The sequence below is a fragment of the Pelmatolapia mariae genome, linkage group LG13, assembly GCF_036321145.2.
Source record: "Pelmatolapia mariae isolate MD_Pm_ZW linkage group LG13, Pm_UMD_F_2, whole genome shotgun sequence".
Classification (NCBI taxonomy): domain Eukaryota; kingdom Metazoa; phylum Chordata; class Actinopteri; order Cichliformes; family Cichlidae; genus Pelmatolapia; species Pelmatolapia mariae.
The window spans coordinates 3,317,072-3,341,721 of NC_086238.1; the positions used below are offsets into that span (position 1 = coordinate 3,317,072).

The 24,650-nt window shown below is 38.9% G+C and overlaps 1 long non-coding RNA gene across 2 annotated transcripts in view; it reads right to left on the bottom strand.

Moving 5' to 3' along the window:
• LOC134640033 (uncharacterized) overlaps window positions 1-24,323 on the bottom strand; it is a 77,849-nt gene extending 53,526 nt beyond the window's left edge. For both annotated transcript variants that reach the window (XR_010095397.1, XR_010095396.1), the window contains exon 1: window positions 24,063-24,323. This is a non-coding gene — a long non-coding RNA (uncharacterized LOC134640033). The remainder of the gene's footprint in view (window positions 1-24,062) is intronic.
• Window positions 24,324-24,650: the final 327 nt, after the last annotated feature.

Genomic DNA, 24,650 nt, shown 5'->3' on the forward strand with positions numbered 1-24,650 from the left:
ACATTGCTGAATATCCTAGTCAGGCAGACACACAGCACATGCACACTCTCTCATACACACACACACACATACACACAAAAATACACACTCAGAGATGTCTCCAAAGGTCAAGATGAATCAGGGGGAAGAGAGAAAAGGTGGTGGACAGAGACAGAAAGGGTGAGAGTAAAATAGAAAATAAAGATCCAGAATAGAAAAGAAGAATGAATAGAATGTAAAGACCAAAGCAAATGACAGAGGGAGGAGAGAGCACAGAGAGACTGGAGAGAGAAAGAATGAAATGCATGGCTCGGCTGAGTCATCAGTAACCACCACTTCCTCCAACGCACAGAGCTCTACTAATGACTGGCCAACTTCTGGGTGCGCACACACACACACACACACACACACACACACACACACACACACACACACACACACACACACACACACACACACACACACACACACACACACACACACACACACTACTTAACCTGCCATCTATCTACTTTCCACTTCAAACTCTTTTCCTTTAAAGCAGGAAAAGAGTTTGAAGTGTGTCTGTCCATCTTTGTGAGAACTAATTTAAATCAAAAACAAAAAACCACTGAAACTGAGGCTGTTTACGCTTGTCCTAACTCTGAGACAGCACACTGAGACAGACCTTCAGTGTGCTGTCCAAGGGTTCAGGTGGGGGTTAGGAATTTAGTTGTTATAACTGAAGTTTCTCCAATGTGCTTTGTAATTTCTTTTCTCACTGAGAGTCCTCACAAGCCTTAAAGTGCAAACATGTGTATGTGTATTTAGGAAAAAGCCTGAGAAGGCATGTCATGAGCCGACCCCACGGTGTGTGTCATGAGAAAATGGCACAACAACCAGACAGTTTTCCCTTTTCCCAGAATTCCCAGGGGTATGATCTCTTAGCTTTCATGTATTGGAGGAGTTGCTTTCCTTCACACCCACAAACTAAAGGGCTGGAGAAACCAGGCTAAGTGCCTTGGTTAAATAAATCGCTCAACAATTGCATGTTTGAAGCTTACTGGTCTGATATCCACCAGTTCAAAACTAGGCCTATAACCTTTTCATAAAAGAATGACAATTTTTAAATGAACTGATGGATTTGCTGGCAATAAAATACAATCTTCCCAACTTCAGTAGATTGTACAGCATTACTTGTTCTGACCAGCAGGCTTTACTACGCAGGCTAGCTTTGAAGGTGGCACTAGACTGAGCACATGTTTAGTGTAGCTTTGCCTAAAGACTGAAAGTACTGTAGTAGGACAAAAGCCCACTGACAACTCTAAACCTCACTTATTAACCACAAAGAATCTTGCTCTTATTTAATGTGAATTGTAAAAAAGTAACTAGTTGGGTTTCTAGTAAACAAAGTTCTACAAAATTGTTCTACAAAAGAACAATTTCCTGATTACACTAGATAATTATCTTATGCCCAACAGGTTGCCTAACATGCTATAATTTTTACTTTTGGTTTAGAACACCGTTAACCCTTTATAGGACAAAATTCAAATTTTCAACCCTACACTTTTTTTTTAAACATTTGTGTTTCTAGAAAACTGCTGGTCTACCGAGATTTTCCTGAACAACCATCTCTAGGATTTAGAGAGAAGTGTCTGAAAAGGAAAAAATATCCAGTTCCCACAGTTCTCTGAGCAAATATGTCTTGTTGATGTCAGAGGTCAGAGGAGAATGGCCAGACTGCTTTGAACTGACAGGAAGGCAACAGTAACTCAAATAACCACTCATTACAAAAGTATGCAGTATACAGCAACAGAAGACACCACCTGGTGCCACAACTGTCAGCTAAAAACAGAACACTGTGGGTACAATTTGCATGAAAGCATGGCTCCATTGTGCCTGTATCAATGGTTTAGGCTGATGATGGTGTAGGGATATTTCACTGGCACACTTTGGCCTCCTTAGTACAAACTGAACATCATTAAATGCCACAGCCAACATGAGTATTGCTGCTGAAAATGTCTGTTCCTTTATGATCACAGCATACCCATCTGTGGTTATGCTGTGATCATAAAGGGTATACCAATCATCTCAAACTGGTTTCCTGAGTATGATCATGAGTTAGACTCAAATGGCCTCCACAGTCTCCAGATCTCATTCTGATAGAGCATATTTGGACTGTGGCAGAAAAGGAGATCTGCATCATGCATGTGAAGCTGAACAATCTGCAGAAACTGTGTGACCGTATGATGTCAATATGGACAAAAATCTCAGATGAATGTCTCCAGCGCCTTGTTGAATCTATGCCAGGAAGAATTAAGGTAATCCTGAAGGCAAAAAGTGATAAAATTCAGTAGTAGCAATGTATAACTAATTAAGTGGCCGGTGAGTGTATGTAGTCACCAACAACCATATTTTTATGTCTTATAAACATGTAAAACTTGTTAACTTCAAAGTTATTTATAGGCTTTTTCTTCAGGTTTGACAAGGTGACAAGATTAGAGCATTTCTCAAAAATGTTTAATCCTTAAATGCCCAGTTACCACAGCCACTCGCTGCATCCAATCTAAGCAAAAGCTTCTGTGATTTAGGAAGTGTCTGCAAGTGCAGCATCAATGTACAAGCTATATATAATTGCACAAGTGAAACTCAGTTGGTAGATCTCTGAGGTCAAAACTGGGAATAAGACTGATGGTGAAAGTGCAACTTTAGGACAATAAGTTTGATGAACTGTAATGACCGATGAATCACAATAGCAATAACCTCAGCGGAAACAAACAAGGCTGGGCACAAGCTTTAAGCCACTTGGTGTGATTTCTTTTAAATCCTCTATCATTGCTTTTATTGAAATGGCTTTATTTCACGTGAATGTGTTTTATTTATCAGAGCCCTTAAGCATTTGCATTTTTATCTTGACCAGCACTTTTGGTGACATTTAGAAACTTGTCACCTTGCCTGGCATTAATACATATTAACAGAGCATTAATACAAAATATAAAGTGGGAAAAAAATTACTGGATCATTCTGAAAGTATATCACCCTATTGCTAATTCTTTGCTTTTTATATCCATCTACGCATCTACAGTAACTTTTCGCCCGACATACTCCATTACAGTTTGCACTGACATTATGAATCAGTCTGTCTCTGGGGTTATTGTAATACAACCCCCCACGTCCAGCTCCATCTCCTATCCAGAGGAATTCATGGGAACTCTGAGCCAACTTCGTAAATACACGTTTCCTCCTCTGCAGTTCCCACACTTTTCCCAACACACTTACACACACACACACACACATACCCCTATTATATACCCATAGACAGAGACAAGTATAGACTTGGGCATGATGTCTCATGCAAATTGTGCATAGTCATACTGGCAGTAGCAGAAGATTACACCGGATGCTACTGTAGTTCAGGCTGGTTAATTACTGTATATTGCTGATGAACAGGATATGACAGTTTTGCAGCATTACCGCTACAATGCAGGCTCTATATGGTAATCTCTGGTAGAAGACCATTCGGCATGCATTAGCACATGCTTCAGTTACGGCAGATTATTAAAAAGGAGATAGGAAACTTAGCTGCTCTGTGAAACTTCAATCGCTTTCTGTTTTTACAAATGAAGCAACAGAACCAGATCGTCTCAGTACAGCCATTTCAATTGATGAGCGAAACATGCTAAAGTTGTAAGGCCTAAGACCATATAGCCATGTACTATTTAGCTAAAAGCTAGGCTACATGTCAACTTCATCTTGTTAGTGCTTAATACAACAGTGCTGATGTATGTACAATGCTAATAATCTTAAATTAAGACAGTGTGTGTAAAAGTGTATATCACGTCCAATAAGTGGGGAATAAAGCCACTGCAAGTGGGGTGTGAATGACCAGGGAAAATAAAAGAGTGAACGTAAACTGAAATAATATCATTTTTATGTGGAAAATAGACAAAGAAAAAAGAATATGCTTATGCTCGTGCTGCTTTGTGTTTAGATCTGTTTATTTTGTGTCCATACCTATAAATGTGGGGGCATGAACTGGTTTTTGAAGTAAGGCTTACTAGAAGAACAATCAAGTGTTAAAACCATGTTTATAGCACTTTAAGGATTGGTCATCAAATAGCATTTCAAATATATGAACTGGGAAAGCCGTAACCCGAGTAAGCACCCTACAGATTCCCCCAAATTGCCAACCCCTTGACTTTCTGCCATGCCACTGTAAATCACATTTACAAAGGCGGCTGCAGAAATGAGTCATGTGAGGTTAAATGGGCAGTGTGTGTCAGCATAAGTGGAAATCAGTCATCATTTTTGTGACTTAAAGTAAAATAAGCCCACCAGTTGCTACCTGACTAGCTATTGTTTCATTTGAGAAGTCAGCAAAATGCATAATGTAAGCTGTCCAAACAGAAACCATGTGGAGCCCAACAGAAAATCAAAGTATCACCTTTCTTATAATGACTTTGATAGAGTTATGCATGCTCTTATCATGACATGACTAGATTATTGTAATCCTTTCTATGTAGGTTTACCACAGTCATCACTTCGTTAGCTTCAGCTAGTAGAAAACGCTTCTTGACTTTAACTGGGACGGGAAAACATGAACGTATTACGCTAGTTTTAGCTGCACTCATTAGCTCCTTGCTAATTTTAGGATTAATATTAAGGTTTATTGATTGTTTCTCTTGATTGGCTTATTAATGAACACACTCCTGTAAGAGCCATGAGGTATGGTAATCAGCTGATCCTCAATATTCTAAGATCTAGACTTAAAAACAGAGGTGGCCGAGCTTTTTAAGTTATTTTAAGTTGTTGCCCCGTGTCGTTGGAATACCTTACCATTTGATAATAGAACTGTTTCTATTTTTAAGTCTTTGCTCAAGACTCTGTTCTGCTCTCTGGCCTTTAATTCAAGCTAAGCTAAGCTAAACTAAGCCTTGATATCGTATAGTTATCATTCTTGTCATTAATATTAATATTATTTTATACTGGCTGCCTGTGAAGCACTTTGGTCAGCCTTGGTAAAAGTGCTTTACAAATAATCTTGACCTAGAATTCAAGAATTCAAGCCATTTCGAAATGCCAAGGCATTCTAGTGTGAATAAAAGTAGATCAGCTAATTGGGAACCACTCTTAAACCTTGCCATAACAAATAATCTCACAACCCAGAAGAAGCTGGGAAGCCATTACCCTGTAAAAATCTACAAACTCCTCTGAGTTAACAAAGACGTGCAATGAGCTATGACTTTCTAACAAACTCCAAATAATGTGATCATCATTAAACTTACAGAGAAAGACTTTCCCTACGTGCCAACTGTCTCTGGGGTAAAATTCACCCTGAAAATGATGGATTAAAAAAAAAGAAATAACCAGGCAGTCAATATGAACAGCTGCCACAGATAAACATGCAAAGAAAACAAAAATCCACAGAAACTGAAACTTTATCTGCTTTATCAAGAAAGTTCAAGACGTCACAGTACAGCACACAAACACACACACACACAAACACACGTACACACACAGAATAAGGATTAAAAATAAATATATATATATATAAATATATATATATATATATATATTTTTTTTAATTAGGTTGTTTTCAACAGCTTTAGTAAAACAGTTACCAAGAAATTAGCTTAGGTGTTCCAAAACAGAAAAACAAGCCTGTTTACTTGACTGCCACGTAGCTCTGCTGAGTACATGCACAGAAATCAAGAGAGAAAGTAAGACGTTGAGAAATGCTGGCTCAGCAGAGTGCTCATTGTGGGAGGATTGTGGGAGATTGAGTCTATAGATGAGTCAAGGAGCCATTACACATATTATCAGAATGAATAGCATGGCAGTCTATCTTTAGTGTCCGTGTGGGAATCAAATACGTGTTGTACAGCTGGGATATGGCACTAAACATTCTACCATACCATAAAGACAATGGTTTTTTCCACATTTCCTGCTACTCTTTGAATGTTAGGTTATAGTTTAAAAAAAAGCAAGTCTTTATGAATTATCACCTGAAGACATAATAGTATGGTACTGTCATCTTTGTCTACAGTATATGTTGTAGTTGTGTACTGACACCTTTAACATAATTATACTTTGCTGATTTGAAGTAATTAGCAAACAAACTCTTCCAATCCACCAGTGAATAGGCCTGTTTTCCAGTACCTAAAAAGCTCCCAATCTCTGGCTTGATCAGTTGAAATGTCCCATGACTTTCCTAAACAAATCTGAGACAGTGAAATAGAACACAAATCCATCTTTTCCCATTTTCTTTCCTTTAAAAGGCACCAGTGTTGTGCCTTTCAAATAGCCCATGGTGAAATTTACAACCAAATTATGACCTATGCTGTTTATATGCTCAGATGGGCTTTTTGACTGCGTTGCTGTTGTAGTATTTCTGAAAGTTCAAGGCATTTTATCTTCATTTTTATCAGTGGCTTGGTGGGCCTGAAATGCATGAAACCAGCATTGCAGATTGCATCTTGTGCAAACATGACTGTGTAACACCGTAATTTTCAGTTTTGATGGCTGTTGCATTACATTTGCAAAACTCTGCCTTTTCATAAATCTAAAGCAGGATGAAATCTTGATTGTTAGCGGTATACTGACCAAGTGTTTAGTTGCTTTAACCCTATATGTATAAATATTTAGTTGCCTTAACCGTATAAGAACAATTAATTGATCTAAAAAAAAAAGGCAGGATGTCATTCTCTGTGTTCTCTTGACAGCAGTACATTAACTGTGTCACCAACTCCTATTTAAATGAAAGGTTGCTATCCTAACACATTTGTTAATCTAAAAAAAACTTAATAGTATATCTTAAATGTTAGTAAACAACCTTTAAACTGGTGCCACACACTTATACTCCAGTTTTTTCCACCTAGTCAGCTTTTTTAATGTTGCTAAAACAACCACTAACACTACAAACTGAAGTATGTTTGTATAAAGTATTTTAAAAATTCACACGAAAGCTTAACTTTGCAGGTAGCATGTGAAAAAAAACTGTTGAATATTGGGGATGTGTTTAATGCTCAGTGGTACGTGGAGCAATAACCAACAGTGAGACCTGCTCATGAGGCTGAAGATCAAGTTGGTGAAGTCAGATTTCTTCTGACTGGATGCTCCTGGCACTTGAGGTTTGAACCGCAAGTTGGTGGTGCTTCTGTGCCAACAGCCAGAGCTGTGTGCGTGAGATGGCCAAATAAAAGATATCAACTCTCTGTGACATCACGGAGAGTAAAGAATAGAAAAAAAGGAGTGTTTAGAGCCTGAGCTTTGCACATACATTAATACACATGTGGCTATGTGTAATATGACCATCCACTGCTGTAACAATGGATTTCCTTAACAGAAAAACCTAATGGGATCCCTTTAATGGCACTTTTTATTTGTCTTGGCCTTTAAGAGCCAATAAAAGTTGAAATGTTGTTGCACTTACTTAAACTATGTGAAAAAAAGATATTTGATCTCACCTTAGGATTTCCATCATGTCATCTCTCTGCCAATACTTTTCCATCTTGTCAAAAAAACACTCCCTCCTCTGTCCTCTACACCATGAATTTGCCATTATTGGTCGCTGCAGTGGCGGCGCTGACGTAAGTGGAACAATTTGTCTGGTAATGTTTTGCATGGAAACACTGTTAGGCAGAAGGGCTCAGAGATTTTACAAGTGGGAATAATCCAGCACCCACACAGCCATTTACTGTATCTCACTTTTTCTGTTACTGTCACGCTGCATTCATTTATCATAAGTATGAACAGAATCAAATAAACACTATGTATCAGTATGGTAGTCACTTGTTTTGTTTGTTTAAAATTCGGATTTTATGGGACTCCTTGGGTAAGGCATACCGATTCTTTTAGCTTTCACCATCACTACGAAATACAGTAAATCACTGTTACACCTACACACGTTAGTCACATGAAGTTAAACGTGCACAGGTAGAAATCTTATCATCAAAAAAGCTTGCACATCACAGGACTCCAGTTTTTAACTTTTTTCTTGCAATGGACGGATGGATTTATGGACGGATGTTCCTTGTGCAAGCAAAATACTGCCAGACTGACTGCTAAAAGCGCAGCAAAAACTCACTGCTGTAAGTGGACCAAACCTCCAGTATGACAATGATCTCAGCAATTTAAGAATATGTGAATTTAACAACACGTACCCACAAGAGCCTCAAAAATGACCACCAAGACAATCTACACAAAAACATGTGATTGCCTTGGATTTATGTTTAATTTAAAATAATAAATAAATTAATTCCCTGTCTCCCTTTAATTTTCTTTCCTTATACAATTCCCACAATCTCACCCCCAGCCTTTGGTCTCCTCTCCTGCTTATTCAGACTGGGCCAGTCCAGGGTTATGACTCAGAGGGAACAGGGCTATGACTCAACCCCTCTTGAGCCTAAACACTATTAGTTTCCAGGTGGTCTTAGATCCCATTGTGCTCCTGATTAGCATTCAAAGACATATGAACAGGCATAGAAGTGTGAGGAGGCACAATTCCCTCACAAACACTACAGACTATTTGTCTGTAAGAGAGTCAATGTGGAGTCCCAATGTCTGCATCCTAAGATTTTGCATGTGATTGTGGGAAGTAATGTGCATATCCCTGGATGTTGTGTGTCTGTGTGTGTGGTCCAATGGATTGAGCATCTGTGGCAGTGAGACAAAGAAAATGTGTCTGCTCTGAGTGAGACCACCAAGGCTATGTCTGTGTCTATATCACAGGTCCATTAGTGACTCAGTCCCATAAAAACTCAAAGTCATTTAAACACATTTATCTAATACTTGACATGTCCCAGACGTTTAACATTTTGGCAGCTGATTAATGTATGTACTACTATAAACTTACAGATTTTTATCAGTTTAGCAAGAAAAAAAAAATCACAAACAAATAACAATTACAAATTAGGTAAGTTATTTAGGAACTGGGACTTACCAAGTGTAACTCTTCAGTTAAAATTGTGGAAAATTATTGGTCATTAAAGGTAGCCCATGTCAAAGGAAAGAAGCAAAAGACCACACTATAATGTTTCATCAACATCTGGCTATAGGCCTATTCACTTTCTGTTCTCACTCAAAGGTCTGAGTACAAGCCATCCAGACAACACTGGAGGCGTCTCCTACGTTCCATTTTCTGACTGGAAACAAATGAAAGCCAAAGTTTCCAGGTCACTCTGTGTCTGACTTTCACATTTGTCTCCAAAATAACACTTTAAGACAGGCTGTGTCTCCAAATCACCGCCCAGTCAAACCAAAACATAAACTAAATCCAGACTCCTCCGCCTGCTACAGTGTGGAAAGTTATACGTAAACAGAAGCTGCTTCTTTATATAAAGTGATATCTTTCTAATTAATGCCAATTAAAATGTAATTTGTTTTGAAATGTTAAAATTAGAAACAATAGCATGCATGTGAAGAAAATGTGCCACCTCTGATCTTAGACTACTTTACTGTATGAAATAGACACATGACAATGAAAACTAGTGACATGGAGTCAAAAATGGAAATGTTTTAAAGTACAGGTGTGGTCAGAAGTAGTGTTCATTTTGGTGACCAATGATTTTTGTTATGTTTTCGTCAATGACCGTCATTTTTGCCCTGACAAAAACAAGATGATAACGAAATAAAATTTAATGCACAAGGACAATAACAAGGATGAAATGTATTGACAATTTCATCTGTCAGATCCAATCAGACCCTAGATGCACACATTTCAGCTGCCCCTGACAAACAGCATGGTGTTGGGTGTGGTGGGAGGGCTTCAACCTGCTCCCAGTATCCCTGTATCTCGTGAAAATGCATCAAAATATCAACGCCTGGGACATTTTGGATTTGACGTCAAAAAAAAAAAAAAAAAACCACTTGCGCGGCACAACTTTCACCATTAAAAACACAAACTTTTACAGAACAAACTTTTTTTAGATCTAAATTTGCTGTCAAAATTAACACTGTTCAGAGGCTTAGATACACTTAGTCCAAAGTTACCATGATATGCATCCCCATGATGAGTGTACTTATAACTTCTGCCACCTGTAATTCAACTAGTCACTTTGTTGAGGCATTTGCCCCCAAATCCCTACTGTATTCTTCTCCTTAGGTAAGTGCCAAAAATTATAGTTAGTTTAGACTTAATTTTAAAATTTAGGACCATTAAGCATTTTTGTGTCTGCAGACTTAACACGATTTTTTTAATTCCTGCTTTCTAAGAACAGCCACAGCTGCTGTCTGCTTCAGTTCATGTTATTTCCAATGAGAGCACAGTTTCACACAGTTTGAAAGTGCCTTCCGGTGCAGTTTCAACATTTGACTTTTGACAATTTGGACATAAAAAATTCACTCAGTTTTTTTCATTTTAATGTACCTGTGTGAAATTTTGTCAAATTTAGTCTATGAAAAGAGCCAAAAAGAGCTTTGGCAAGATCACGGTGAAGATCTGTGAATGTACGTGCCAAAGAAGAAGAAAAAAACAACAACAACAAATTGCATCAGATGTGAAAACGTTATTGTGGTCACTAGAGGCTATCAGATATAAAACCCAAGAATATAATGGCTCCACCCAAGTGCTGCATAGAAACATAAGATCTTCTGTCAGTCTGTGGTTGCCAGTGTCATTTATTTTGCTGTTGTCTGCTAGGGGTGGGCATCATCAGCTTCCAGAGAAGCCCGGAAGCATCATTACTCAGAATTTGATGGCATTTTGAGTCAGTGAGGTACATGAGGTCAATGAACAAACTGCTCTCCATCGTGGACAACCCATCACACCCTCTCCACTCCACACTTCCACACCACTTCCTCTCCCTCAGACTGACTCAACCTCACAAAGAACGCTTCAGGAAACCCTTCCTACGGTTCTCTATACTCTTCTTACTGTGATAGGTGATGCACACCTGCCAGGGATAAGATCCCAAATATATTTTTGTGTTTGGGATCTTCATGCAGCTGCTTTTCTAGGATTTATAGTGTACCTGTTATTTGTTAATGCAATTTACACTTCTCTCGTATGCACTGTCAGTCTTACTTTTTTTCTTTTTTTGTCACTGTTACTACCTCATCATATAAGGTGCCTGTGGCATTTGTAATGTTAACTGTGTTGTTTATTTGTTGTTTATTATAGACTGCCCTATTTTTATCCATCTATAAGAAATGTGAAAAGGTTATCGAATGACTCCTTTTTGCTAAAGGCTATGCCTAGTATAATGCTGTTTTCAATGGAAATATGTCTAAATGCATAACCTTTGTGAAACAGTTCATATCCTATTCTGAAATTGCTTTTTGGTTTTTCAAATATTCCAGGCAGTCCAGAAGTCCTGAGTTTTGTCACAGGACCATAAAAAGTTGAGTAGATGGCCTTTGATATTGTTTTACATGTTCCTACATATCTGTCACAGTCTTTTCATCCCATGTCAGGCTTAAAATCACTTTCCCGTGTCTTCTTGGAAGTCTGGTTGTGAGTCTAATAATAAAAACAACACACAGATGCTTCATGATCTTTGCTAGTTAGAAAAAATTGCAGCAATAATAGCATTTCAGTCTAGTTTTGGGAGTTTGTAAGCTACAGTAGTTTGCAGATACTGAAAGAATTGAGGCCTGGGTATTCAAAACTGTTATACACAATTTATGGTACATTCAGAATGGTCGAGACAAAAACATCCCAGAAGATTTAGGAGAACAAGTCAAGGCATCCCAGTTTACTATTTACTATTGTTTATTCTATTTCTATGTGAAGTGTAGTACTGCGGGAATCGATTTCATGTTAATGGAAGTTACATATAGATTATAGTTCTGCATATAAGGAGAGTTTGTCACACAGATTCTTTTCTTTTTTGTTTAGGTAGAGGTGGGTTTCCTTTACAGAGTGTATTAAGAAATGAATGGAGAACTAAAGAGGTGCAGTTGCCTCTTTGTCCAATGCAAACTTCAACTGCAGCTCAATCAATATTCATTAAAAAGGATCCACACATATCCACACACACACGCATGGAATTAGTCTAACACATCGTCACAGCTCCCTCAATTGACCCGATCCACTGTGTGAACCAGAACACGACTGTTTCTCACTGCTCTCCTCTATTGTTGCCTTTAAATATGCCAATCAATACCTCCAGCTGACACTCGCCAACCACTCAGTCTATTCATCCCCCAGGGGGTGTGGTTTCAGTGTCTAACCTCTGGAGATACCAGAGCTTCAAAGAACCCAGGGTTGCTGTGCTGGAGGGCACAAATCTACCCCGCCTGAAGTCCAACACACAGATGCTCAGTTGATTGGGATGATGTGGAAAACACTGCCCTCTGCTGATACTAACCCCACATTAACTAGGATCTATGAGTCATTTCTATCTCTGGTATTTCATGTGTGTAAACTGTAGTTGTTTGTGAGATATTCACAATTAACAGTAATTACAAACTGACAATACCTCTTTGCAGATATTAAATATAGAATTATTAAAAAAAAAATAATAGCAGCTTCAATATGGCATGGATATACACTCACCAGCCACTTCATTATGTACACCTATTTAATTGCTCATTAACAAAAAACTCTAATCAGTCAAACATATAGCAGCCACCCAGTGCATCTAGCCATGTAGACATGGTCAGGATGACCTGCTGAAGTTCAAATGAAATATCAAAGAAATGTGATTTAAGTGACTTTAAAAGTCACACAGTTGTTGATGCTAGACAGGCTGGTTTCAGAAACTCATTTTCCCACACAACCATCTCTGGGTTTACAGTGAATAGTCTGAAAGAGGTATCCTGAAAGTATCCAGAGTGCAGCAGTTCTCTGGGTGAAAATGCACAGTTGATGGCAGAGTTCAGAAGAGAATGGCCTGACTGCTTTGAGTCAATAAGAAGGCAACAGTACCTTGAAGCAGATACTCTTCAGAAGCAGAACACCACTGCAGGTGATTCTCCTGTTAGCTAAGAACTGAAAACTGATGCTACAATTCACATAGTCTCACCAAAGTTGGACAATAGGAGACTGGAAAAATGTTACCTGACCTGATGAGTCTTGGTTTGTACTGTGACATTTAGATTGCAGGGTAAGAATTTGGAATTTTGGAAAAATTGGACCCCCTTAGTACCAATTGGGCATCATTTAAATACCACAGCCTACTTGAGTAACGTTGCTGACCATGTCCATCTCTTAAGTAATCACAGTGTACCCTCTCCTGACAGCTGACTCCAGCAGGATAACATACCGTGTCACAAAACTCAAATCCCCTTAAACTCACCTCTGGGATGTGGTGGCACAAGAGATCTGCATTATGGATGTACAGATGACAAATCTGCAGCAAGTGTGTAATTTCATCATGTCAATATAAACCAAAATCTCAGAGGAATATTTCCAGCATTTTGATGAATCCATGCCACGAAGATTTCAGGCAGTTCTGAAGGTAAATGGTTTCCAACGTAGCATTAGCAAGGTGTAACTAATGAAGTGGGCCTTTACAAGCGGGTTCTGGAGTAAACATGAAACTGTGTGATAAAGGCAAAGAAATAAGGTGTTGTGCAATGTGTTGTTAGATGTGTCATAAACCAAGATTTCCATGTTAGTCACGGTTTCATACTCTTGCTGCCGTTGGAGCCCACAGTGCCCCCTCTGGTGTAAAAAAAATTAAAAGGTCACCAGGCTTTCTCTGTTCTTGCTGCACGGCTCTTAAATAACCTGCAACATCAGATAAGAACCTGGTGACCAGTGACGGACATTAGACCAACTGTAAAACTGGATGCAGTTTGTTCGCACTAACCAAAACAGCTACCATCTTCATCTCATGCGGCCTCCCTGGCGCCAGCTGGATGCTCAAGGCAAAAGCTGACGGGAATAACAATTCTCCCTTAGATAACAAGACTGTGTTGTGACTTTCTCCCTCCTCCTTCAAGGTTACCCGCGTCGACCGAAGACTGTTGACTTTTGCCTAACCGGGTGAAGGGACACTTTCTCTCGGCTGAACACGAAACACACACACACTCACGCACACACATATGCATGTACACTGACACAGACCTACACTCACCCCCCCACCCCCTCCAAACGCCTTCGAAGCTTATGCCTTCTATGTAGTGAGATGTGCTGATTCATGTGCTGAGGTGTGTTTTTTTTCTATTCTCAAACTGATCTCCCTGTTGGAGCTCAGTCTGGGGGGAGTTATTTTTTCTCCTCGTCTTTCCTCATGTTGTGCATTTTCCATTGTTATACCTCTCTGACCTGTCTTCCCCATGTGATGTTGTAATGTATGTATGGTCGGAAGGGTAAGATGGCGCTGGCAGAGGTCGGCAGCCTTAACCCAACAAATTTCCCACGCGTGGGACTAATAAAGGTTATCTTATCTTATCCAAAAATCGGTCAATTCTGCCATGTCTCAGGGTTGTTGTCAGTTAGACTGAGTGTTTTCTTACTACCTGTCCATCCATTCTCTTCTGTTTGTCACAGAGGGACTGGAGGCTATCCCAGCTACCACAGGGCGAGAGGCGGGGTACACCCTGGACAGGTCGCCAATCTGATGCGGGGCTAACACAAGGTGACAGACCACCACCCGTACTCATATTTACACCTGTGGGCAATTTAGAGTCACTCGTTAACCAAATTAACAACCACACCACCATGGTGCAGCTTTTTTTTTTTTTTACTTATTTTTCATTGCTTATTAATTACTATGAAAATGTTTTCTATAAACTAGTTTAGCAAGTTAAACTAGTTTGTGGAAATTAGCAACTGATGCACAGTCTTGGTTGTGACTCAGATGAATTAATTTACTTCCTAAGTATTAAGTTGAAATCAGTGAAATATTGAGGTAGAAGTGTTGAATACATATTTCCTTAAACGACTGCAAGTAAGTAAACAGCAGTAAAACACATAAATTAAAGAATGCTGTTTGCCTCCAACTCTACCAGCAGGTGGAGACAGAGTGGTGGTGTAGTTGTATGCCTAAAGATGAAGGTTTGACAGACCCTGAAGGCTCAGAAAAGATGAAGGGAAGGGCTTGTGCCAATTTTCAGTTTTCATCAATTAATCAATAAATGTTTTGCTATTTATTTAATCAATTTGTAAGGTCCAAAAGACAGTTTTTTTAAAAAAAATTTGGTGTGAAAAATGACCTAGTGTACAACAATAAAATCACCTCTGTTTTAGCAAACTTATTATGCTCACAATTTGATGGTGTGTACATTTTTAATTTTCATCAGCCACTTCCTAGCATTAAACAGAATGCTGGAAATGTGCCTTTCTTAATATTTCTATATAAACGATATAAATATTCGCATATTAACATCCCGAAAACCCCGAGAACTACAGTGTACAGACAGTAAGCTGATTTATATGTTGGGTGTCATGTCAGTGCTTTTCCACTAGGTGGCGATATAACTCTGTGTATAACTCTTGATTCAACGCTCCACCTCCATTCAAAAAGTAAAACGTCGTATGTGTGCTGTAGACACTTCCTAGTGTCTAAATCGTAAAACTGTCAGGTTTACTGTTAAAAACAATCTTCAACCACTTCAACACAAACCACCAACAAACAAATACAGTATAAATACAGTATACCACCTCAGTTTTTAAGCATGACGCACGAGAAGTAAGTCAGCAAGTGCACATGCACGTGTCCTCTTCATTGCAGTGCTATGGCTTTGACCTTTGACCCTTTTTCACTCTGTTCACATTTCAGGAAGCTGCAGTATCATCAGCTCAATGAAATAAAAGGCAAATATGTAAATGCACATTCTGCAAAAATTTTGCATGAAAAGATAAGTAACCGACAAGTGAAGACTGTTTTCATCCTTTTCTGAATGCACTTTCAGGCTCTGCCACTACCACTTCCTCTCCTGTAAAGCCACTAGGTGCAGTTCTTTACTGGAAACCAGTAGCTCTGACTAAAAACACCACAGTAGTAGTGAACAGTGCACTTGTGGCAACGGTTAGTTATCAATAAGTTGCACAGTGTGAGACAGTTAAACCCTCAGTGCCGACTACCCAAGAACTGTCACACATTCTCCATCTTCTCAGCTTCATAGAGCAGCAGCTTACTGGAAACCCTGTAACTGTAAACTAGCGTGGCTGGCCAAAAATACCTGCCTATTATGGGTTTGAGAGACCACTCTTACAAGAACAATTCTTAGTTGAGGAAGAGAATTTGTTTCTAAGTACAAGTGCTGATATCAGACATGGGAGTGTTTCCTGTTAAGATATGCAAATGATATGCTGTTGCTAGGGCTAAAGTTACTGCAGATTCTCAGGCAGGATGAAAACATTAAGTTTAAAAGTTACAGGTGGTCCAGCTAATATACAGAACTGCAGGTCTAGAAGCATGCACCCTTCACACGCATTGCTCGGTCTTCCCTAAAATTAGTTAAACAATCAGACTCAACATTTCAGTGTCAATATCAAACTATTAATAAATGTTAAAAAACTGCATACATTGCATTCTGCTTCCTTCTGCTCTTTTTTCTTTTCCCTGCTTCCACTAAAACCTGTAAAGTCCTTCTTTTATAACTACTATGCATACTTCTAGAAACATCAACTTAACACAACCCTGGCCCTTTGAATGCTCTGCAAGAGATTTCTTCTGTGTAATAAATACAATACAATATCTTGAAATGCTTGACACTAATCCCCCCCAAAAAAGCCATAAAAAAACATAAACTACTGGTTGAAATTCTAGCTGTCACTCAGTGACAAAATCACAGTGTGATTTCTGCACGGAGGAAGCTCTGTGCAGCCATATCTGAAACTTTCTGAGAAACAGAAAGGAATGAAAACAGCCTACCCACCCTGCTTAGAGGTAAAGTAAGGCAACTATCAAAGAATATATCTCAGGTTCTGAGTTTGTAAGATTGGACAGAATAAGACAGAACTGCTGCTCACATGTTAGGCTGTCTCCAAAGCAACTGTACTTTCACTTTTAGCTAAGAAAGGATAAAAGGTTAAATCTGGCCACAGGAGCAACAGGTATGCACATACAGTGCACCCACTCACTCACAGTGTGCACAAACACCTTCACAAAAGTCTTAACACTTTTACACGTGAATCAGTGGATAAAGAAAAGCTTTATTTTAAGCTCTCCAAGGCAGGATATCTCGTTCTTATCATGCGAATTTTCCATGAAACAAAATTTGTGGTTTTCCTTGTTTAAAAAGGTGTTCTTTTTCAACATCTCACATGGTCAAAGCCCATTGGTTAATCAGAAATGTGTAAAACAACTCCCATCAAGCTGCAAACAAGGCTTCTTTTTTAGTTCCTGAAAAGCTGAGATGAGAGAGATAAGAGTGTTTTAGGCCGCCTGAGGCCATTATGTCAAAATCGAGGCTTGATGGTGACAGAAGAGGAAGTGCTGCTGTCCCATGGCTGTGACTTACGTGAGTGACTGCGAATGTGTTTGCATTACCAGGCTGTGGTGAAGAACAAAATTCACACAATTACCAGGTACAAAGGCTTAAAGTAAAAAGAGACTCCAATGACACAGAAGACTCAAGTATCGTCTCAGCCAGCATCTTCACAGCATAGCAAGAATCACTGATGCTGCAGACTTGAAAATCTGGTGCCAAACAGCTCTGAGAGCTTTTAGCACATTTCATTTCATTTGAAAGAAAAAAATGTTTGTTATTCTGTATCTTTAAATTCATCTACTTCATCAGTGCTCAGACATATTTGCATAGCTTTCTTATTGTACAGAAAAGTAAAGACATAACTTTTTTTGTTTAACTTTATTAACTTTGTTGCTACTATATCAAAAAGAACATCCAGCATTAAAGAAAAAGAAGTTGATAGACCTGGTACCTGCAACAAGGGAGTTAGAGGGAGGTGGGCGGGATTCAGTCCTATGTTTGTCACCAGAGCTAATGCTTTTGATATCTTTTGATTGTGAAAATGCAATGATATTTGGGGTTTTTGTGGGGGGTTTTGCAGGTAGACTCCGTATGTACCAGGCCTGCTGTTCTTCCAGGACTAACAGGCGCAGCTAGCACACCTACAGGTGTCCTATCTTCTATCTTCACATGCCAAAGAAGGACACTCAGAAGCACAGCAAAAACTACACATGGAAGATTGCAATTGGTGCAGCTCCAATTCATTGATAAGGCAGTGAGCCGCAGGTATGGAAGTACCTGTTTGCATTCAAAGAGATTACCATAGAATGACAAAGCAATATGGAAATGATGTAATCGCCCTTTTCAGATGAAGAGAGAAAAGACTTCCAATTTAGAGAAGGCCCTTAAAGACTTGGCTTAACACACTGTATACTGTAATAGCTACACCCTTTTTGCACACGCCCTTCTTCTTACTCAGCTATTAATATATAGTGACTTATATGTATATAAGTCACTATATATATTGTGTCTAATTCTTACTTAGTGTATTGTCTGTCTTTGTTAGTGTTTATACTGGAGCACTGTAACCAAAATAATTTCGCCTAGGTATCAATAAAGTATCCTGATTCTGATTCTGATTAAACTAGCATAAGCTAGCAAGATGAGAATGTCCACCCTCACCATCTTGGATGAAAAAAGAAAAAGATATCACCAGTCATGATAGGTGGCTACCCCTTAATGGGGTTAGTTCCTGTTTAAAGGGAGTTTTTCCTTCCCACTGTCCCGAAGTATTTGCTCATAGGGGGATGTGTGACTGTTGGGCTTTCTAATATTGTCACGTCTTTACCTTACAATGTAAAGCACCTTCAGTTGACTGTTGTTGTGAATTGGTGCCATATAAATAGAGCTGAAAATTAATTAAATGTGTCGCAGAGAGGCTACTGTGTCTATGAAAAAACACACACTCATTGGCTAACGAGTTGTCAATCACAAGTTGATCCTTCACATTGAAATGTAGTATTTCGAAACAAAACAGACTTTAACTTTTATTTCTTTTTTGGTTTGTTTGTTTGTTATTCAGTATGACACAAAATGAGCCCATAAACATAACCATCAACAGGAACGCCTTTACAGAGGTCAAGTCAGAAAGTTGTTTTCTTGTAGACTTCTATAGGCCAAGAAGAACTACAGCTATCGCCAACTAGTGGCCTCCAGATAGAATACAGGTTTAAGGAACTGCTGTATCGGCTTTATTTTTCCGATCCAGAAGCTACGTCCATGTTTTATACTGCATATGGTAGTAACATTAGCTATTCAGCCACCACCCTAACATCTCAGCTTGTGTCACGTTAACATTTTTGTTCCACACTGTCCCTGCTTGTATTTACAGAAATGTGATTTTTATAAATGTTCACGTTTCTGAATAAACATGAGCATAAACTTCCTCACTCCGTATTTAGTAATGAATCCAACAAAATTCCATCGCAGATACGAATTTTGTGACCGCACAGGCAATTGTGCAATGGTTGATAATCAGCTACCATGGTCGTCGCAGTAACAGGCCTCTCTAAATCTCGGTGGTTAATATCAAAACGCTGCATCTTTGTAATTTTTGTGGTTTTACATTTCTGACAAATACACCCTGGAGATTCTCTACTGCTTGACTGTAACTAAATTTGGGCAGCAGGAACCTAGCCGTTCCACGCCACTTAGTCATTATGATATGTACAGAAATGAGGCTGGTATATTCCACTGTAATTTTTAAGAAGTTTAAAAAAAAAAAAATCCAAAATGTCATACTGCGCCTTTTAGACCATTTTGAGACCCTAAAACTCTTCACTGAAACTGCTACAGCTGGAAATGAAAGTGGCTGCTGAGGGAAAATCCACTGTTAAAGTGTCAAGAAAAGCAGCTTTACATCTGTGAATTGATCCACTGTGGTTGTGAGAAGGTTTCATCAAGACCGAAGGTGGTAAAAGAAGAGGAACAAGATACTACTACAGCTGAAGTGAGAGCTTTAAAATAATAAGTATAAGTACAAGATTTTTGAATGACATTGATAATTACAGAATACAGACTTGTGTGGAATCTAATCTTTCTCTCCTAATATAAATAATACCTAATAAATACAGGTTAACAGGTGGTTTTTTTTTGTAATATTAATCTATGTGAAATTTAAAGTCATTTCATTTCTAACCCGAGTAATGAGACACAATTATTCAGGCTCACTTAGGAGCCAGTAAAAATTACACATGTGACAGCGAGATGACTCGAGTGAAATTTCAGTATGTCTGCGGTGTGTGATGTAAAAGCTGCCTACTCATTTGCTTTTGGTCGGTGCACAAATAGACACATGGTTTACTTTCATTTGAATGAGCCATCTGTGGTTTGCATCTCTCAATGCAACATGAAGAGCAGAAGTAGCCTTTACAGTCCTCTGCTGACTGCATGCTCAAAGAAGTGAAGCAACCTAGCCGCAACCCAGTACAGGCGAGGGTAACAGCTCCTGCAATGAACCGAGTCGTACATGTGGATGTTTTGCTCGTATGCTACGATGCTCTAATCTCAGTAAGCTGGTCAATGCATAAAGGTGCTAGTACCAAATCTAAGGAAAACTGTCACCAGATTCTTCAGTTCTCCTCATCTCTACAGAGTATGTCAGAGTGCTCCAGCTCACTGTTTCGATTTTCCCAAGTGTGAATACATTCTTCTTAGAGTTGGACACAGAAGCATAAATCTTATCTTATTAAGTTATTCTGTATCTGCTAGAAATGTAAATTTGTCTACTGAATTCTGGCAACAGTTTCAAAGTTGCTATTTAAGCTTCTTTCCACGGCCCTAAAGTGACCAAAAATGAATTCATGAATTAAGATGAAAACAAAAAAAACAGATACAGACTTAGTGTCTGTGTTTGTTTGTTTTTTCCTTCTTGCCGTCCTGGGTATGAATCCACCAGTTGAGGCCTTTCTGTGCAGTTGACTGTTCTCCCTGTGCCTCAGGGCACTCCAGTTTCATCTCACGCTCCAAAGCATGTATGCTAGGTTAGTTGGTGGTTCTAAATTGGCCGCAGTTATGAATGTGAATGTGAATGAGTGTCTATCTTTGTGTGTTGATTGAACAATAAATTGGCAACCTGTCCAGGATGGATGGCTGAATGAAACGCAGTTCACTACACAATCTTATTTTTAACTTTCTTTTTTTTTATAACCTACTGTGTGGTGGATTCTTTGAATTCTTCTGGTTTTGACCTCAATGAATTATGATGCTGTTGAAAAGAAGTCTCAGCATGAACATGGGTTAGACTGATTTGCCCGCCTGTGGCTTTCAGTAGGGTTTCACTTTGCATCAGTCATTTGGATCCTGTCTCTTTCTTGGTTCTGTATTTTCCTTCAACACACAAACAGATTTTAAATTCAGCTGAATCTCACCTGCCTTTAAGAATGTAGTTGAACTTAAATGACCCTCACAACTTCAACTCTTGCCCTTCTCTACTTTTGCCTGTGTTTCTATAGCAACTTTGCATTTATATTTCCCCTAATCTGTCTAGATGAAGGCAGAGCACACACATAGCAACCTGTAATCAGTCAGTTCCTGCTTTGACTTCATTTCCATGCTTACCTACTCACAACACAGCTATACACAAGAGAGGCCTTTCTTGTCATTATGAACACAACAATGTGACTTCTCTGTGATTCAGTAATTCCTAGAGGGCAAAAGAAAGTTTATCGCATCAAGTCACACTTTTCTTTGTCACATTGTGAACAGATTCACAGTAAAATATACTGTAGAGACTCTTTACTTCATTGAAAACCACTGTGTGGCTGCTGTTGTGAGAATTGTAATTAAAAGTACGTGACCACTTGCTGAGTTGCAGAATTTCTCGCACAGAGGCGAGAGAGGTGCACAAGCTCTATTCTTCACATCTTGAGAAACCTGCTTCCCCTACAGCCCTTTGACTTGCTCAGCATTCAGTATTACAACATCAGCAGATAAATAATGACATGACTTTAAATTATTGGTATTACAGGAACACATTTTTTTGTGTGTGTTTTAAATATAATCTTTCAAATTTGTCTCAGTTTTTGACTTGAATATATAAAGTGCACAAGTTTGAGCTCTGTTACTTCCTCCTGCTAAGCTTCCAATTTAGGTACTGTGGATGCAAAATGGTGCAAGTGACAAGAGGAAGTTTCTACAATACAGCAGGTCACTAGGCAACACAAAGAAGAAATGCATGATTGTGTTTGTTACAAAGAGAGCTGAACAAACACACCGATCATAATACATAATGTCAAAGAACAAGCGTCTTTAAATAAAGGTATAAATAAAATATTCAAATAGGCTTCCTCCTATTGTCTGCCTCTCACACACATACACACATACTTTTTCATGCTCACTCTCACAAATGTGCAGTTTCTCTTCCTCTCTCTCCTTCAAACGTACTCACTCAATATTCAGCTCATATCCGGGATGGCAACTCTATACTTCTCTGACTCCAGCCACATGAATGAAGAAAATAGGGACAGGGAAACCCCATGTCACTCATTATGAAACTCACACACGCTTTACACCAGAGTTAGTCTACATCTTTACTCTTAATGAGTCCAAAAAGCAGAGAAACGAGGGGGTGCTAGGATAACTGCCAAAAGAAAATCTGAAAAAGAAAGTTAGTAGAAAGCTGAGTGCTGTTTCTTTAGCTCTATAAGCTGAATATGCAGGAAAATCAAGTGGAAATATGAGAAAAGCGAGAGAAGGGAAAAACAAAGCTTGGAAAATATTTGTTCAAATTTCACATCAATGCAGAACATGTGGTGAAATTTCAGCCAACAAATTGCTCATGTTAAATTTGTTTAAGCTGTCACTGGAGCGCCCCCTTTAAGAGCAAAACACTAATTAACCCTACCTAATTTGAAAGCAAAGATGCAAAAAAGAGCACCAAAATAACCACAAATATGAGACTGATCTTGTTTTTTTATACAATAACTTCTGCTCAGCTATTAATTATGAGGTCCTTGGCCAGAGGTTTTTGGAAATAAGTGTGTTCAAACCACATGAAAAATGACATAAAGTAAGTATTTGATTTCAAACAACCTCAATAACCCTATAATAAAAAAAGAAAAAATGGAAAGAGCCACCATTTAGTGTTAGTGTACCTCTTATGGTCAATATTGTTTTAAGGTAGACCATAATTTAAAAATTAACATCATGCTGTATTAGGAAATAAATGAGGAACCAGCAATCAAGACCATTAAATCAATTGGAAAATGTTTACAGAGGTCGTAAATGGAGAAGTAGGGTCGTTTTCCCACTTGATTTTTATTTTTGGGATGACCTAAACACAAGATCCAACAGAGTCACGGAGAGCATATACAAGTAAAATAAATAACTGCATATAATAAAAGTGTCGTTTTGTTTAAAAAAAAAATCCTACATTGGTCGGATTATTATCATTATTTTGATGGCGAAGCACAAAATACTTGTATGTCAGAGCTGTCTTTTTATCATTTAGAACTGCAAAATTACTTCTTATATTCTGTGTATTTATTTATTCATTCTGGTAGGGGTAAGGTGGGTGTTCTCAGGTTCTCAAATCCGAGTAGCTTTACTCGTTTCCGACAGCACCTGAACGCACCTCTCCCAGTTGCTTCCTTCGCTACGACAGTTTTGGTTCATAATGAAGAGACGCTCACTGCGCTCTGGTTTGCTTTTTTCCAGGAGGTGACGCTCGCCAACCACACGCTGATAAGACTGAGCTATAAAAAGGATCGACGGCGTTCACATAAGTCACATGGATTTTTTTTTTTTCTTTGCAGGTTTCTCACGATAATAATAACCGGGCGCAGCTCGCGTGACGCGCTTGGATACGGAACACATAAAAAATGCGGACAGGGTGCAGCCCTGTCAAGAAAACCGTTTCAGGTCCAGTCATTCAATAACGTTTTTAAAAAATACAAAAAGGAAGAGGAAGGCCGGGTTACTATCTCTGTCTGACACCGCATACTTCCTTTTATCTTTGTGCAAACCGCCCATTACGCATGAGAGAGCGTTGCACGGCCCTCAAACCTCCCTGAACCTCTTAAAACGGATAGCATCTCTACTGTGTCTAGGTCTGTGCAAAAACTACTGAAATACTGCAGTGAATCTGCAAAAAGAAAATCAGCTTTAGTGAATGCAAAGTTCCATCAAAGTCATAATCTGCTTCCTCGTTTGGGCTTTGAAGGGAGCACAGCTGTGAAGTGGTGAATTTATTTGATTTATATGCGTGTAATTCATAAAATAATATGAACTGACAGACTTACCCCCACATCACTGGCGGTCAGGCGCAAACGTTGCACTTCTGTTTCTTTTTTAAATTCAGCCAACATTTGCGAGGCGCGCTTTTGCACCAATATGACCTGACACATTTTCTTTCACTTTCAGACTTTTGCAGTACGGTGTAAAAGTCATCCTCTAACACACAGCAACGCACTTGAGCGCTTTCCATCTTTCTCTCACCTCTCACTAACTTTCTTAATTGCTGAAACAAACTTGTCCGCTCTAGCTCCACCATTCATACTGAAGTGTCTGCCAGACTTGCAGTGTAATACATTTTCGTATTTTTGGTCACACCCACCGTTTTCAGTTCGCCCAGCCCTCTATGTGGCGCCAGGGGAAGCCTCATGAATGGAGTCCTCTGGTCATCAACGCTGAATTTAATCACATGGAGACATATTTACCTGAACACTCTTAACATTGGTTCACGGTACAAAATTCCACTTAGCGTTATGAACAATGGGTTCAAGTTAACCCAGTGCATGAGTCTTAATGCAGAATACAAGCGTTGAAGCAGAATCCCTGGAACCAGAGATTAGGAAGTGCATAAAAACGCATTAAAACATGTTGGATGT